At 48.1% G+C, this 18852-nt stretch overlaps 1 protein-coding gene and 1 long non-coding RNA gene across 4 annotated transcripts in view; both read left to right on the plus strand.

Moving 5' to 3' along the window:
* LOC119441296 (autophagy-related protein 16-1) overlaps nt 1-18852 on the plus strand; it is a 445594-nt gene that overhangs the window by 296429 nt on the left and 130313 nt on the right. The gene's annotated exons all lie outside the window — the stretch shown is intronic.
* On the plus strand, nt 7637-11713 carry LOC119441301 (uncharacterized). The gene is made up of 4 exons (XR_005189862.2): nt 7637-7783; nt 8846-9048; nt 9428-9588; nt 10850-11713. It is a non-coding gene; the product is annotated as an uncharacterized LOC119441301 (long non-coding RNA).

The following is an 18852-nucleotide window of genomic DNA, read 5'->3' on the forward strand; positions in this document are numbered from 1 at the left end:
TTTCCTCTGTAATCGTACCGGGCACCATGCCGTTAACTGTCGTGCAGGGAACAGCCGCCCCCACCAACAAATAGTGTGTCAATTATGCAATAGAAAGGGACAACGTGCGGATGAGTGTAGGTCCGTCACATCACAAAAGACAGCGTGCGTAATAGGCAAGTCTGGAGAAACCGATTCGCAACCAAACTGTGTAGAGGTGAACCAGACTCAAGAGAACCAACAGGTACCGAGAGAAAAGCGGAAAGAATGAGACCTGAAGGAGCTGTCTACCTGTCGTAGGAGAGGTTCATGGACAACGGGCAACAGTGCTAAGAGATAGCGGCACAAATACAGTTTTAGTAAAGAGGAGCCTGATACGTGACGAAGGTATGACAGGAGTGCTAACGCAATTTACCTTGGCTGACAACACAGTGAGGTACCTACCCGAAGCCCGTATCCAAGTCTCCACGCCGTATTATACCGGGTGGCTTAAGGCAAAGTGCCTTGAAGAGCCATTATACGATATAATTCTAGGAAATGTATCTGGAGTACGGAGAGTGGATGATACAGATCGGAGCTGGAAGAGAAGTACATCTATCGTAGATAGAGAGATGAATGACTGTGGTTAACAGCCACATCAAGAAGTGAGCAAGCGACAGCTGTACAATAATGATTCACGAGAAGCGGTAACTGGGGTATGCCGTCCAGTTATATCATCGGCTGTACGAACCAGAGCCCAAACCCAGAGCAAGGCACCCATGTCAGCCTTAAAGGTACCTGCAATTCAGTGGTTAAGAATTACGCCCGCTGATTTCAGGGAAGAACAAGAGAAGGACGCATCGGTCAGGTCGTGCATAAGAAGATAGAAGTGTACTGAAGAAGAACGAGCAGTATGCACTGCTTCATGAAAGACGACGACGACGAGTTGGTCGAAACCGTGTGCCTGTGTTGCCTGCGCTGTGTAACCTCTCGTTGCAGAGCTCTACGCTCTAATTAATTAAACTAGAGTGCCTCTACATTTGGTGGAGGTGCTGGGCCCTTTACCGACCTGGAACTCCGCAGCCGGACGCTCCCTCTCGTCTCTGCCATGCCTGAGGACGCCGAGCAGCCCGATCCTCCCCACGCATCGCCTGTTGTCTGCTCCGGTGCCCTACGCCACCGCGATCCTCCTGTCTTCAGTGGCGCCGACGATCATGACGTCGAGGATTGGCTCTCCTCATACGCCCGCGTAAGTGCGCACAACAAATAGGACGACAAGGATAAACTGACTAACGTCATCTTCTATCTTTCTGGAGTCGCTCATCTCTGGTTCCGGAATCATGAATCCGACCTTACCACCTGGACTGCTTTTACTAATTATTTCAAAGAGGTCTTCGGTCGCCCTGCTGTGCGAAAGCTTCGTGCGGAACAACGCTTGCGTGGTCGCGCTCAGCAAAAGGGTGAAAACTTCACCAGCTACATTGAAGATGTCGTTGACCTTTGTCGGCGCATCAACCCCACTATGCCAGAAAGTGAAAAGATAAAGAATGTCATGAAAGGCATCGACGATGATGCCTTCCAGATGCTCTTGGCGAAAAATCCTCGAACGGTTGACGAGGTGATCACCCTGTGCCAGAGCTACGACGAGCTCCGCAAACAACGCCTCACTACGCGCCGAGCTGCCGCGCCGGACGACACGATTTCGGCCCTCACCGACAGTTTCAATGCTGCTCCCGCCCACTCCGCGTTCCTCGACCAAGTCAAACAATTTGTTCGAGAGGAAGTGGCGCGTCAACTGTCCCTTTTGCCTGCTACCCGGTCGTCTGAGTCCTCCTTGTCTCCGGAACTACGTCGGGTCATACACGAACAAGTGAGCGACGCACTACCTCTCGCTCATCAGCCCCCTCCAGCGCCGGTTCCGCTCACGTACGCTGCCGTCGTTGCCAGTCTAAGACCTCCGCCTGCAGTTTCACACTACGTGCCCAGAAGCGACTTCTGCGCGCCTCCGCAGCCCCTACGTCCGGCTCAACATTGTGCACCCCAGCCTGGGCCCCCTGTTCACAATCTGTGGCGTACCCAGGACAATCGGCCGATCTGCTACGCGTGTGGCTTTGCTGGCCACGTGGCACGATTTTGCCGCCGGCGGGATTGGTACCCTCCCGATACTGCGAGACCACAAGGGAATACACCTGACTCTCAGCTCCGCTATGTTCCACCTGTTCCGCACTTCGCTTCCTCGTCTCCTGCTCCTCGAAGTTTCACCACTCGTCGGTCTCCCTCTCCCCGTCGACGTTCCCTGTCCCCCCTTGTCCGCCGCCCCCCCGCTGTGGAGGAAAACTAAAAGGCGCAGTTCCGGAGGCAAGAACTGCGATCTCATCGAACTGCTCAAGCCCTCGCTTATCCCCTGCGAACGTCATTGAAGTTTATGCGGAAGGTATCGCTGTTCACGCGCTTGTCGACACCGGTGCCGCGGTGTCAGTGATTGCCGACCAGCTTCGCCGTACGCTCCGAAAGGTCGCGACGCCGTTTTCCGCTATTTCGCTACGTACCGCAAGCGCTGAGCCAATTGAGCCTGTAGGAACTTGCACCGTCCGTGTCGCCATACAAGACAGTTTATATCACATTCAGTTTGTTGTTCTTCCCCGCTGCTCTCATGCCATCATTCTAGGATGGGACTTCCTCTCTTCTAATCGCGCAGTTATTGATTGTGCCCGTGCAGAACTTGCGCTGACTCCATTTTGCGGAGGTCTTTCTGAAGATTTGCCTCTTTCTTCTGCTAGAGTGTTCGTCGCCGCCGACACCGATATCCCTGCTTTCTCTTCCGCCCTTGTGCCCGTTTCCTGTGCTGCTTTCTACGATTCTACAGTTCTCTTCACGCCATCGAAACTTGCTGCACGCCGTCATCCCTTCTTGCTTCCCTTCGCCATCCTTCCCATTCGCCAGAGCTCCAGCGCACTTTACGTTACGAATCAGTTTTCGTGTCCATCAAGCCTACGACATGGCGAGTGCCTCGGGTCTGCTGACGAATTCGCGCCGAACTTTCTCTACGATGTGCCTGATGACTCGACTCCTCTTCAGGTTGACGCCATGGCTCTTCCTGTCTCTACGTCTGAGCCAGCATGCGACAGAACGTTTGCTCGGTGTATTGATCCGCAGCTCACTCAGAGTCAGCGCGCGCAGATCGTCGACCTCCTTACCCGATTTCGCACTTCTTTTGACCACCAACAACAATGTTTAGGGCGTACAGCTACAGTCGTTCATCACATCGACACCGGTAGCCATGTCCCACTACGACAGCGTCCATACCGTGTGTCCGCGACGGAGCGCCGTGTCATCGACGAGCACGTAGGTGACATGCTTCAACGCGGCTTGATACAGCCTTCCCACAGTCCTTGGGCCTCTCCAGTAGTGCTGGTGAAAAAGAAAGATGGGACAATTCGTTTTTGTGTGGACTATCGACGCCTGAACAAAATAACCCGGAAAGATGTCTATCCTCTCCCCCGTATCGACGACGCACTAGACTGCCTCCAAGGCGCTGAATTCTTTTCGTCCTTAGACTTACGATCTGGTTACTGGCACGTCCCAGTGGCTGAGTCAGATCGCCCGAAAACGGCATTCGTTACGCCTGACGGCTTATATGAATTTACCGTGATGCCCTTTGGCCTGTGCAATGCGCCTGCCACATTTGAAAGAATGATGGATAACATCCTCCGCGGCCTCAAATGGCAGACATGCCTTTGTTACCTCGATGACATTGTCATCTTTTCCCCGGACTTTTCTTCTCACCTGCTCCGACTCGAACGCGTTCTCACTTGCCTCGCCGATGCTGGACTCCAGCTCAAGATCAAGAAGTGCCGCTTCGCCGCCCGACAGCTAGTCATCCTTGGCCACGTTGTTTCGAAAGATGGTGTGCTTCCAGATCCTACCAAACTCCAAGCAGTCGCCGAATTCGCACGACCAAAGACCACCAAAGAACTCCGCAGCTTCATCGGATTGTGCTCATACTTTCGCCGTTTCATCCGCAACTTCGCCACCATAATAGCGCCTTTGACGCAGCTTGTCGCGGGTAACCACGACCTCTCGGCCTGGTCGCCACTTTGCGATGCCGCATTCACGACGCTGCGTCGTCTTCTAACCTCACCCCCGATTCTCCGTCATTTCGACCCCAGCGCACCGACAGAAATTCACACGGATGCTAGTGGTGTCGGCATTGGCGCTGTTCTTGCGCAACGAAAGAGTGGCTTCGATGAATACGTCGTTGTTTACGCCAGCCGCGCTCTGACGAAAGCGGAAGCCAACTATTCCGTTACAGAAAAAGAATGCTTGGCTATCATTTGGGCCATAACTAAATTCCGCCCTTACCTCTACGGCCACCCATTCGACGTAATAACTGACCATCATGCCCTCTGCTGGCTGTCGTCCTTAAAAGACCCTTCAGGTCGACTCGCTCGATGGGCGCTCCGCCTCCAAGAGTACGACATTCGAGTGCTGTACCGCTCTGGCCGTAAACATACGGACGCGGATGCCCTGTCCCGCTCCCCTGTGCCAGGCCAGCCCAATTATTCGAAGGTACCGATATGCGAGTCCTCCCTCACCGCCACGGACATGCTTTCGGAGCAGCAGAAGGATCGATGGATTGTGTCTATGCTGGCTTTTCTGTCCAACCCATCAGCGCCTTCTTCTGACCGTACACTGCGTCGCCAAGCACACCACTTCGCTGTTCGTGACGGACTCCTTTACCGCCGTAACTATCTCTCGGACGGCCGCAAATGGTTACTTTTGGTCCCACGGCATCTACGTTCGGACATATGTGCAGCGTTTCACGATGACCCGCAATGCGCGCATGCAGGAGTACTAAAAACGTACGCGCGCCTGCGACTCCGTTATTACTGGCGCGGAATGTACCGATTCGTCCGCCGATATGTGCGCTCCTGCCTCGCTTGCCAACGCCGCAACAATACCCCTTGTTCCTCAGCTGCCCCATTGCAACCTTTGCCTTGCCCTGGACGCGCCTTTGACCGCGTCGGAGTTGATCTTTACGGGCCCCTGCCGAGTACTTCAGACGGCAACCGCTGGGTGATTGTGGCAATAGACCATCTAACGCGTTACGCGGAAACTTCGCCTCTGCCCAGCGCATCTGCGCGTGATGTTGCATGGTTCCTTCTGCGTAACATCATACTTCGCCATGGAGCCCCCAGAGAATTGCTCAGCGACAGAGGCCGTGTGTTTCTCTCTGAGGTTATAGAAGCCCTACTCAAGGAATGCCACGTAATTCACCGCACCACTACTGCATACCACCCGCAGACTAATGGGATGACTGAGCGCTTTAACCGTACTCTTGGCGACATGTTATCCATGTACGTCGCATCTGACCAGACCAATTGGGACCGCGTTCTACCCTTCGTGACGTATGCTTACAACACCGCCACACAGACCACTACGGGATTTTCCCCGTTCTTTCTTCTTTACGGACGCGAGCCTTCCTGCACAATGGATACCATCCTCCCGTATCGCCCTGACACAACGGAGTCTACTGCCCTGTCCGAAGCTGCTGCACACGCGGAAGAGTGCCGACAGCTCGCCCGCACATTTATTACGGAAGACCAGCAGCGACAGAAGCACCGTTGGGATACTTCCGCCTCTCCTGCACCCTATGCTCCTGACTCACTAGTCTGGCTTTGGGTTCCCGCCACCAGCCCTGGACTTTCCGCGAAACTCGTTTCCAAGTACCAGGGTCCCTACCGTGTGGTCAGTCAAACGTCTCCTGTGAACTACATGATAGAAACCCTTGAGCCACCTTCGGATAAGCGCCGCCGAGGGCGCGAAATCGTGCACGTTCAGCGGCTAAAGCCTTATTTCGACCCCCCTGTGCTCTCCTGCCCGTAGGTCGCCGGGACGGCTCCTTTTCTCCGGGGAGATAATTGTACTGAAGAAGAACGAGCAGTATGCACTGCTTCAAGAAAGACGACGACGACGAGTTGGTCGAAGCCGTGTGCCTGTGTTGCCTGCGCTGTGCAACCTCTCGTTGCAGTGCTCTACGCTCTAATTAATTAACCTAGAGTGCCTCTCTACAGAAGAAACAATGAAAAGGAAAAGAAGCCGCACTACGTTTGAGTTTGTTATGCACAACGATCTTTTATGTCGAAGATGCGTATTCAGCTCGGGCAGAGAGGCTCAGCCGCTTATTGTGCCTAAGGACTTTAGGGAGACAGTGATGGGATTAGGACATCACAGTGTCATGGCTGGCCACCAGGGCGTAAAAAAACAGCCTAGCAAGGATTGCAGAAGAGTTCTTTTGGCCCGGAATCCAGAGTGACGTGAAGAGATACGTGAGGTCTTGTGATGTGTGCCAAAGAACGGTACCAAAAGGGCGAGTGGGGCGTGTACCACTTGTGGACATGCCCATCATCGACATGCCATTTCACAGAGTGGCCATAGACATAATAGGCCCCATAACACCTGCATCTAGCCAGAGAAACCGTTATGTGCTTACGCTGGTAGATGTGGCTACCACATACCCGGACGTAGTTGCGTTGAAGACCATTGACACCGTACAAGTGACAGAAGCTCTCCTGGAGATGTTTGCGCGCTATGGGGTCCCAAAGGAAGTATTGAGTGACCGAGGATCAAACTTTACGTCACAATTGATGGAGGAGATCACCAGGTTAATGTCCATTGAGCAGGGATTGACAACCCCGTATCACCCAATGTCTAATGGGTTGGTCGAAAGATTTAATGGAATGATTAAAACTATGGTCAGGAGAATGTGCCAAGAGAGGCCCAAAGACTGGGACAGGTATCTGCCGGCTCCCCTTTTCGCCTACCGGGTGGTACCACAGGCAAGCATCGGATTCTCGCCATTTGAAATGTTGTATGGAAGAACAGTGAGAGGACCACTGGCGATTCTCAAAGAATTGTGGGCAAATGAAGAAATCGGGAGAGAGCTAAAGACCACATATACATCCGTTTTGGAGTTGAGGGAAAGATTAGAAGAAACATGTGGAGTGGCCCCCCAGGAAGCAAAAGTCGGCTACAAGCCTTCCTGACTCGGCTTGACCCAGCTTGACACGGCTAGTGCTAAGTGAAGCTCCAAATTAGACGTCTTCTGTATAGCTTATATGTCTGGTATTGAAGACTTCTGCTGTAAGACCTGGTGGAGACGTACAGGCTCTGGTAGACGTTTTTAAAGTCAATCTCCAAGTCTTGCAAGCAAAACTTGCGCACATTTTTACTACCAGCTTGCAACGTTTCCTTCGACAGCACCATCAGTGGAATGATTACATCGTTATGGTATCGTCATATACAGCTCTCCGCACAAAACAGCGTATTACCAGCGTACTGCAAGGTTTATGCTCGAGTCGATTTCGCATAGGCCGCTAGTTAGACGGTTACAGCGCGCGTACCAAGTATCAGCCATCGAGGAAGGTACCTTCCTCCATGGCCAATTCAAACCTACCGCGTCAGCTCAAACTGAAAGCCGCGCCATAGTTTCGTGTGCCGGTGATGGCAATACAACAAAACCTTTCAATAAAATGTGTGCCGTTATTACACAATTCGTAAAAACTTTAATAAAACATTTTGAACGAAGTTTCACAGGCTAGTATAACAGGTGTGGCACAACAGTTGGTGCGCTACTATGGCTTGGCCGCTTCCAACGCTAGCTCCCGCGCCTGCCATGCTGCCGTTGCCGTGCATTGTCTCCGTTCGCGCTTGCAGTGTCGCGCATGGCCGCGCGCCCGCACTTTGCAAAGAATTCAACGGGTCGCTTTCGTGCGCACATCGCATTCTCTGTGTGTTCCTGCGTTGATGGCTCAGCTTCGTTTTGGTAAGTGGTTAAAGTTTTTCTCTCATTAGAAAGCTCTGTCACACGATTGTAGCACCATGACCCTCTTGGTTGATTGTTTCTCATGCAACGGCTGTTGTTTCGAATTTCCTCGCGGCACGTCCGATGTCACGGACACTATATAAAAGCTCGTCAGGTTGGGATTACATTTTGGTTGGTGTGGGATCATTCACTGCTGTTAGCATCGACTGACCGTGCTAAAATTGTTACATCGGGAACCACTTCTCGCGGAATCGCCGCCTAGTTTCCTCGTGGTCGAAAGTTGCGAATGTTTTAAGCTGGTGCTGTAATTATATAAACGCGAGCTATGCCGCTTATTGACTTATATTACTTCGTTGATGGTCTTAGAACTGCATCAGTATGCAAATAATATATCTGCGTCCCCGACTGATTGCATCGAGACGTAAGCACGTGCGTTTTATATACGTCCGCTGCATTCAGTTTGTGAAGAACAAATGCAAAACAACAACAGCTTGATTTGGGCGAGTTGGTACATACTGAATAACGTAGGTACAGCGCAACAACTTTTGTAAGGAAACGGATACGCTGTACTAGCGTTTTCCTGTCTAATTGTTCCCTTCCAAAAATTGTTGCGCTGTACCTACGTTATCCAAAAGCAAAGCGGCGCACAAAAACAAAATGAGACTTTGTGCGAACTCCCTTGTTGCCCGTTGTATAAGATACGCTTTGATTCATTTTTTTGTAGTACCCAAGGCCTTGAACAGCAAAAGTATGACAGCCTGCCCAATGCAAGCACTTCTATGGATGAATTCTACCCGTAGTGCAGTGAGGCCATGATTTCAGCGAAGAATACCAACCATAGTGACATAATCTTGAGCCAGGTTGCACCTCAGATAGGAAATGATGGCACTAGTTCCCAAAAGCTTGGATGGGACTTGAAATACTTACAACGAGCAGAACAGGATCGAACAAGTGCAGCTATATAGGAGTATACTCATGCATGTAGAAGTTGCGTCGTGCAACATGTTATTAGCTACCGTCCAAGCTGTCAAAGTGTGCATGGCTCTTGTCTATCTTTTCTAGGTGCTTTCAGACATTCACGTACTAATCACAGACATGGGAAGACTATAAGACGTCAAGATGAAAGGCTCCTAGCAGCTCTCAGTGTTCCCAACGAAACTGGCAGAATGGCAGTGGCTGATTACAAGCTGCCTTTGGTGAACAAAAAAACCGTGACCACATTAGAATCCGAGCAGAGCTCCAATCCTGCATTCTGACGACACCTTGTAAGTAAAAGCTTTATTAATTGTACATGAGCACATTTTTATAATAACTCGTGCCAGGTGTAACTAATGCCTTTTATATGCATGTTAAATTGACTTCATTGTTTTATTGAAATTGTGTGGCTTCATGTTTTTGAGTTGTATACGCAGTAGTTTCAGTTAATACTTTTTTATACTATGGCTGTTTACATCTTGGCAGTTTTTGTGTGTAAATATTGCTGCAGTAATTTCTCTGGAATGCATAATCATCTAGTGTCATCTGCCTTACCTTTTCTGCGGATTTAATACCCGCCTTCATGCAGCCTCTGTAATATCCACAGTGTGCATATTTGGTGTTTTCGGCTTTGAATCCCTTTTGTTCTCTTCCAAATTTTTTTTTCAGACACAACGGCTCTCTGTTATGGGGGGCTGGTACTTAAGAAGCTTTACTGCGGGCATCCTACCCACTATTTTCAGACTGTTTTGGTGGAAACTTAAGCTAGACTCTAGGCCAGCGGCGGAAAAAGAGCTTCAGGGACATGCATGTCTACAGTGTCATGGAAGGTAAGATTAGAGGGCTGCTGTTTGACTGGGCCTAGAGATAAAGTGCAGTGACTCTTACTCACAAAATACATGCTATTTTGAATGAAAAAATAAATAAAAACATGAACACATTTGAAAAAAAAATATCATCCATCCAGTGTAGCTAAGTCGGGTTTGTGGACATCTTTTTCTTTTATAAGCCTTCCTCCCCCTTGCAGTTCCATAGAACTGATGTTCCACAAATTTTATTTACGAGTTGCAAATCTGTTCGTATGTAGCAATGGTTCGGATATCAGCCACAACTGCTGATACCGTGTACACGTGCTACTTGCACTGTTTGACTAGATGGTTTGGTATTCCAGGAGCTATTCATAGCAATACCACCTGGGAAAATGTGATGACCGATGCCATTCGCCAAGCAGCGACTGCCTGGTTGAAGAATTGCAGTTTGCGAGCAGATAAAAAGCCAGCACGTTACGTTAAGCTTAGTGTTCAGGTAATTTTATATAGAAATTTAAGATATACTTACGTTTTTAACTGAGTCAGCATCATGTAGCATGTTTAAATCTCATTAAAATCAACTGTTGGTTCTAGATCAGAAGTGCATGGTATGGGATTAATATTTTGTCTTGGCGTTCTAAACTCTACTTATATCAGTCTGTTCTCAATCGCCAGATAACTTCCAACGACCATCTATGCATGATGTTGTGACATCATGCTTTACTGTGGCCATAGGGAAACTTGTATACATTCTGAAGAATTTTACTTTAGACAATAAATTCTGGGAACCCCAAGTAGAGTTGGCGTTCAGGGCCACTTGCTTACGTGATGCAGTGTAAAAGAAAGATATAAATATTTACTTCCAGGCAGCAAAAGGACATGGGAGATGCTTTAGGTGAACGTGAAAAGGCATTTTAAATTATAGAATGAATTATACCTGTCTTCTGGCACTATGCTTATGCCTGCAGATTTTAAGCAGTTTTTTATGTGTTGTATTTGTTTTTTTTATGCCATTGTTCAGTCTTGTGAGGACAGCCACTGAAAGGCCAGGCTTATAACAAGTATAACTGTGCATCATGAGTGCATCAGTTCTATAATGTTTGAAAGTAGTGTGCGCATTACATGCCCTTAATAGTAGTCACCGAGAGAAAACAAAGTGTATTCGCTAATTTTTCTAATATGTAGAGATTATTTCTTAGTCATGTTTATGCTAAGCATTTGGCTTTTACTGGCCTTACTATAAGTAAGTCTGGTCTTCTTTCTCTTTTTTCGACTGGCGCAGATGCATCAAAGGATACTGGACCTGCCGCCAGCTGACATGCCTTTCTTCCTCCTTAGTTCTGTTAAGATGTGGGTTCAGTTTTTCTAGACATGCAATCCATAATACATGCAGTCTAGTCAATCAGTGCACGGCATTACATGCCATTCATTTCCTATGTATATATTTAGTCAGAATCAAAGCAGGACAAGCACATGTACATAATTTGCAAAAATAAAATTTAGTTTTTTGCTAATTTTGCTGCCTCTTAAACATTGTTATGAAATGCTGGCTACAGAAGAGGCATTTTACAAGATGTCTTTTCAATGTGCCTCATTTCAATGTGCCCTTGTCTGCTGCATGAATTTTGCTTGTGTTAGCAGTATACCCAAATTAATCGTGCACTAATGCAGATCACTGGTACTGCTATTGTTTTCTTGGAACCAGTGGTGCGATTTAGGATTTCTAGGAAATGTACATATATTGAATGCGACTGGCTTTAACTTCAAAATAAAAACACGCAAAGCTACTAAGCTGAAAAAAGTTCAGTATTATGTGCTAAATGCATGCTTTTCCAAAGGCATAAATATTAAAGGCTGCATAGATTCCATAGTTTGGTAATGAAATCTGTCAAGGTATAATAGTGAGAGCCCATCTGTGACATGCAAACATGTATACATACATATGCCAACAATGTCATTTATGCACTGAAATAACATTCTTCCGAAGTGAATAGACTCGCAAGAACATTAATACACTTTGCAAGTGAACAGCACTGTAGAAATTGCATGTCGCACACGGCCTCTCAACATTATACCTTCACAGATTTTATTACAAACTGTGAAATCTATGTGGCTCCTTTTAATATTTATGCCTTTGCAAAAGCATGCATTTAGGCCATTATACTGAACTTTTTCAGCTTAGTAGCTTTGGTGTGTTTTAGTTTTGAAGGTAAAGCCAGTCACATTCAATATATCTACATTGGTTAGAAATCCTGAATCACAAGACTGGTTAGAAGAAAAGCATATCAGGACCAGCGATCTGCATTAGTGCATGGTTAACATATGCATTATTTAACCTTTTCTTTTGCAAGGTGGATTGCATAATTTCTCCGGCAAGCAAAATAATCCTTTATACGAAAGTTCTACAGATAGTCTAACGAACAGCTTGCCAAGACTTCCCCAAGACGAATACGGAGGGAGCATTAGCTTGGCTTCAGGAGTGCTTGTGGAGTTCTAAGGCTACTACTCGGCTTGTAGAAGCCGGATAGTAGACAACCTTTTGGCTTGAACAAGCCCAAATGTAGACGTCTTCTAGATGGGTTTGTGCTACCTGGGCCACGAGAACTTGAAGCAGGCAAAACACCGACACAAGAGGTATTAAGACCGCAGGACAGTGAACCGTGGCCTGACGCCAGGAGGCAAGGCTCTGGTCCTCCTTCCCAACGATAGCAACAAGCTACTGATGCCGTGGAAGGAAATTTTTCCTGTGACTCAAAAAAAGAATGATGTTGATTATGAACTCCTCATACACAGTCATAAGAAGGTGTTTCACATAAACATGTTAAAGAAGTACGAAGAGAGAGACAGCAGAAGATTCCACAATAGCCTGCGTGGTCGTCACCGACGAGACTGGTGCGGGAGAAATGCCCATGTACAGCTCCAAAAAGTGTACGGGCGTAGAAAACGTGGTAATTAACCCAGCCCTTTCGGAAAAAAAGTTGCAGTGGCTTAGCTCGGCTATGCCAGGATATACGTAGCGTTAGCAAAGGTTCAGCTGATTATTCTTAGCTTTCCTGGTTGTCTCCTACGCTCAACCGCTAATTGCCAGTCAACTACTTCGGGATCCGATGAGTCAAGCTTCTCCGTTCTTCTGCGCTGTTGCGCTCTCCTTCTCCATGGCTATACCACACTGGCAAACGCCAGTCAGAAGCGCAGCGGCTCCAGCGCAGTGTCAGACGGCGACTGCGCAGCGAGCGCGCGCCGGCGCCAGTGCGTCTACCACGGCTACGACGTCACTCCTCTGGAATGCGCAGACCGGCGGCAGTGTGTCGCGCGCGGCGGCGGCGGAGTGCGCGAGAGGTGCCGGCTCCGGTGGCTCCGGTGCGCAAGCCGTGTGACATCACTGATGCTTGCGCATGTGCAGCACGGCTCTTGATGTGCCGCGCGAAACGGGCTTGGCTAGGCCAGTGTAGCTAACGCTACAAAACAGGATGTGGAACTGAAGGTTCTACTGTACAACTACAGCGATTTGTTTTCAGACCTTCCAGGAAGTACAGAATTAGTAGAATGCAAACTGCAATGCACAACTCAGGAACCAGTACATGCGAAACAGTGCCCTCTACCGCTGGCGGTGCAAGAATCAATAGAGAAAGAAGTGGACGAAATGCTGCGTCATGGAATAATAGAAAGGACTAACTCGGCATACAAAGCACCCTTAGTGGTGGTCAAGAAGGCGGATGGTTCAAACAGAGTCTGCGTGGATTTCAGACGTTTGAACAATGTACTGAAGGCGGACGCCGAGCCGACACCGAGGACTGACGTTGTGTTCGCGAAAGTCGCTGGCAAGACGTTTTATTCAAAGCTGGACCTGGCGAAAGGCTACTGGCACATCCCCATGGAAACATCAGCCAAGGAGAAAACAGCATTTTCGTGTTCTAGCGGAGTTTTCTACTTTAAGTACATGCCTTTTGGGTTAAAAACAGCTGCAGCAGTATTCACAAAACTGATGAGACGAGTCTTGCATGGAATTCAAAATGTAGAGCACTATACATTGACGATATTCTGGTTGCGACTGAACGTGGGAGGAGCACTCAAAACATCAGAAGAGCTGTTTCAAAGGATCAAGGGCGCGAAGTTAACCGCAAAGCCAACGAAATGTGAATTTGGCTTCCAAGCGGTTTCTTTCCTGGGGCATAAGTTAGGAATGGGCAGAATCGCTGCTCAAGAGGACATTTTAGAAAAAATCCAAGTGGCAGGGCAACCAAAAACCAAGAAGGAGATTCAATCGTTCTTAGGGCTGACGGGATTCTACAGAGAGTTTATACCTCGTTACGCCGACATAGCAGCTCCATTAGTGGAACTTACCAAGAAAGGCGCTAATAATGTGGTGAAATGGAGCTCATCACACAGTAGAGCCTTCGAAACACTAAAGAAGAAAATGGCGGAACCGCCAATCCTCTTAGCCCGAAATATGGAGAATGAGTTCGTGTTGCCCACTGATGCGTCCGACAAGGCATTGGGAAGTGCTCTTGCAAGAAAAGGATTGGATTTTACATCCAGTATTTTATGCCAGCAAGAAGCTCAATGATGCGGAGAGAAATTATTCTACAGTAGAGAAAGAATGTCTGGCATTGGTATGGGCTGTCAAAAGGTTCCATATCTATCGGTTGCATATCTGATGGTTTGGCAAATGTTTCAGAGTACCAACGGACCACCAGCCATTGGAATTCTTGAGTAAGGCTAAGTTACCAAACGGAAGAGTAATGAGGTGGAGCCTGGCGTTGCAAGAGTACTGTTTTCATGTCGAATATATTAAAGGGATAGAAAACGTGGGTGCAGACTTCTTGAGTAGGGCTACTTAGGTTCGGGTGTTAATACACAAGAAAAGCAGTGTATATTTTTTTGTTGTTGTGCAAAGAGTTGTGTTTAAGTGCAGTGAAGTGATTAATCGTTTAGTGCTGTGTGGTGATATATGGACAGTGGACATATGGACTCTGGAGTGGCAGTGTGTTCGTTCATTTAGAACCTAGTGTGATAAGCGTGATATGAACAGTTTTTTGTGCAAAAAAATGTCACAGTTTCGCCCTAAGGGCGAAGCAATGAATGCGATAGCAACACAGCAATGTCATACGAAGTAAGGTGAGCGGCCTTGGTAGCAATATGAATTGTAGTAAACATGAGCTGATTAAGTAAGCAGGTGTGCTGCGGCGTAAGTAGACCGACATGAAGAGAGACTCGATGACCACGAGAAGGCGCGTGTGAAACGGTGGTGTTGATGAGAAGCGCTTACCGTGGGCAGCGCGTGCGAAGGGACACACCTGTAGTGCTGCACTGCCGATCTGGGCAGCATTGCATGTGTAGCGTGCGTTGGAAAATGTGGCCCGACTATTACTAACTGAATGAACAAGCGTGGTGTGAGCGCGCAATAACAAACATGAATAGATCACACTGAATGACTGCAGTCAACGACTGTCAAAACGCTGGCAGCGAGCGTATGTACGTGCGGTCTATCGCTTCAACGTAAACTGAGCGGCGAATGCAAGGAGCATAAAAGTCAGAGCCGTGTGGAGATAAGAGACGGTGCGGTCGAACGAACGACGAGCGCGGTTGTTGGCAGCGTAGAAGTGCGCCCCCCCCCTCCCCCGCTCCCTCCGGCGCTGGCTTCCCGCTTCCTTGCTTGCGCGTGGGAGAGATAAGAGACTGTGCGGACGAGCGACGAGCGCGGTTGTTGGCAGAGAAGTGCCCCCCCCCCTGCTCCCTCCGGCGCTGGCTTTCCGCTTCCTTGCTTGCGCGTGGGAGATTGAGTGCGTTCGCTCTCCGTGATAGCGCGCGTCCCCGCACGCTTCCGCTGGGGCATACGGCGCGCGGCGAAGATTTTATCTATACGGAACCTCCCGGCGACAGCGACGACGACGGCGACGGCGACGCCGACGGCAGAAATCCGGTTGAAGTGTCCATATAATTGCTATCGCAATAATATGCTTGATATACACTGTATTGGCTTGCTAGTCTTGGATACATTGTAATTTGTTTGTAGCAGATGATATGAATGTTTGTTCATATTTACGGTGCAGCATAATTGGTTCAAACATAGAAAGCACTACACGAGTTTGGATAATCTCTGCTCTATCTCATGTGTTACTGTTTTGCTCCAACAAAGTCTACACCAAACACATCTTGGCCCTCGTCACAGGAGCCCTCATATCTACACCAACAGGAAGGGGCTGGAGCCGAACTCGCAAGGCAATTATACCATGAAAAAAGAAGCGGATCCAGAAGTATTTAGATAAGATACCAAGTCTACGTAGGACTGTATCAAGACTGAAAAGAGCCTCAGCCATCATTCCACCAGCACGGATACTGGCACAGTCATCCAGGTACCTCACCAAAAGATATTCTTCGTGTTCAGATGCGCCTGCAACCTCTGAACAAGCATGGACGACGCTGGGCAAAAGAGTTCCATCAGTTTGCCCTTCCTTAACAGCTTTCTGACCTTGTCAAATTCAATTTGTGCCAAGTAATTTTTTTTTTCTATGAATGCAAGCTTTTTCATTCCCCATTATATCTAGATATCATTCTTCTTCCTTATCCAAACATAAAGGTGAACTGATTTTTTGCTCATAGTTAAGGCCCGTCATTGTCTATTAGCATGACATCTTTGTAGCAGTATTCTCTACTGTACGTTGCCATGTTAAATTCCTCTCCTGAAATAGCAGATGCGGCATCGGCATGTGTCATGCATTAACCTTTGCACCGTGCGCTATGTAGCATTTCACTTTTCTTAATGTTATTGGCCTTCACTGCTTGCAGAGCAGAGTGGCTTTCTTGAATGCAAGCTTTCTCATTCCCATATTTAACTCCTGGTCTCGTTCAGGACTGCTCTTCTTGCTCAATAGCCTGGGTTTTTGCGCAAGATACACTGAAGTGGTTGATTGCAGAATCTGGTTGCAGAAACTTGGTCGTGGTCGCTGTGTTACGTTTCTCGTATTTGGGGGGCCTGGTAAGTTTCATTGGGAAGCAGTCTCTTGAGGTAAGCACCTGCTCCTGCAGTCCGTACAGCGACATAGACTCCCAATTTACACGCACTGTGATTGGTGCTCCCCATTCCGTCCCTTCCTGCTGCAGCCCTGTGCAAATTTTGCCTGTGGCCTTCGTTGGCCGTGATTTGGCGTCAACAGAGAGCAGCATACATGCTTAATTACATGGTCCGAAGTTTATGAAGTTGATAGCCACATGGGTGGAAAGGCCCACAGAAGTGGTTGCTGAAGGTGATGCCCAAGAAACCGCCTTGTCCATATTGAGACAAAGTGGGGCACCAAGTGTGAGCCACATATTAGCGGCCCCCGAAAGAAAAGAAACGTGCAGGCTGGAAAGGAGGTAACGCTAAAATGCCGGGTAGTCCACGTCGCTGTGTTGGGTGCGGCAGCAGATGCCTGCGTCACCGGATTGCTTCGCAATGCAAGTTTATCGTCGTCAACGGCGACCGACGGTGCAAACAGGTGGGACACACTGTCCAATCTGCTTGCACTGCTGGTTGTCGCTCGTTACCAGACCGCCACGTGCGACGACGAAGGTTTACGAGCTCGCGTAAATAATTCCAGCGTATCTCGGCATGCAAATTTTATTTGTGCTCTTGTACGAGAAGGTGCACTGCTTGTCTTCGACCAATAAAGTCGTACGTCCTGTTCACTCACTTGTGGCTTGTTTGTATGGGCGTCAGTAGAGGCACTTTGATCTTTTGGCAATTAGAATGCACAAGCTAAGCGGCAAGGCACTGAGGCATGCCGCAACGCCAGCCGGGGTGAGCGGCGAGTACCAGCGTGCGCGACCGGTAAAAAAGCGGCGATATTGGAATTTTGCACTAAAAATATTTCCGCTGATGGTGATGATGATTCATTGGCATCCCCTTTGAAACGGGGCGGCGACAAATAGTCACCTAGCCTGCTTGGTTTAAGCAGGGATACTATACATGTTCTTTATCTGGCATTTTTGTATACCTCTCATTATTTTTCTTTTTCAAAAATTTACCTTGTACCGCTGCCTATGATTTTAAGAGATCAGGTCGTATCCATTTTTTCCCAGCTTTTTTTCCACCAGTACTCTAATCGTCTTTTGCTGATCTCTACGGCTGATCTGTTTGTTTCCTTCCACTTTAAACCCAAGCGCTTCTGGGAGTTGCACGTTACCTACGGTTCTCGCTGGGTGGATCCCGTCGCATTCCATTAGGATGTGCTGAGTGGTCTCTGGATCTTTACTGCAGCATACACATGTCTCATCTAGTTCCGAATATTTGTTCCGATATGTTTTCGTCCTTAGGCAACCGGCTCGAGCCTCAAATAGCAAGGCACTGCCCTTTGTGTTATCGTACAGATTTTCCCTTCTAATTTCTTTCTTCTAATTCTTGTAAATCTCCATTGTCCTTTTTGTTTCCATTCTTTGCATCCACTTCACGGTCTCTATTTCTCTCACTTTCTTTCTGATGACGCCTGGTTGTCTATTTACAGTTTCGATTATCCTGTACTTGGTTGCCAACTTCCTTGACCTCTTCCTCCATTCTGTGTCCACGCTTTTCATGTAGAGATACTTGTGCACTTTAGCCGCCCATTTATTTTCATCCATGTTCCTGAGCCTTTCTTCAAAACTAATTTTGCTTTGTGCTTCTCTGACTTCAAAAGAGGCCCAACCCATGACACCATGCACTGCCTCATTTGTCGTATTACCGTGTGCTCCCAAAGCCAACCGGCCTACTGATCTTTGGTTAACTTCCAAACCCGCCAATATATCCGATTTTAAGCATATAATGGCATTTGCGAATGTTAGCGCTGGCACCATTACTCCTTTCCAGATTCCACGCACCACCTCATACTTATTGTGGCCCCACAGTGCTCTGTGTTTCATTATTGCTGCATTCCGCTTCCCCTTTATTTCCAGATTATCTTGGTGGTTGCTTGAGTAATTCTTTCCTTCGTTTATGTGTACGCCGAGGTACTTATATTGCTTCACTATGGGTATTACTTGCTGCTGAATTGACACCACGAAGTTACTCGTGTGTTCATTAAAGATCATAATCCCTGATTTCTCTGTGCTAAACTTAAGGCCTAGATTTGTCGCTGCGTTCCCACAGATATTCGCAAGTATCTGTAAATCTTTTTTATTGTCCGCTAGTAGCACAATGTCGTCTGCGTACATCAGTCCAGGGACCTTGTGTTGCACCATTTTTCCATTACGCATGTAGGATAAATCAAAACCTAATTCGCTGTTTTCCAGTCGTCTTTCTATGCCCTTGACGTAAAGCGTGAACAACAG

This window comes from Dermacentor silvarum, chromosome 2 (genome assembly GCF_013339745.2).
Source record: "Dermacentor silvarum isolate Dsil-2018 chromosome 2, BIME_Dsil_1.4, whole genome shotgun sequence".
Classification (NCBI taxonomy): domain Eukaryota; kingdom Metazoa; phylum Arthropoda; class Arachnida; order Ixodida; family Ixodidae; genus Dermacentor; species Dermacentor silvarum.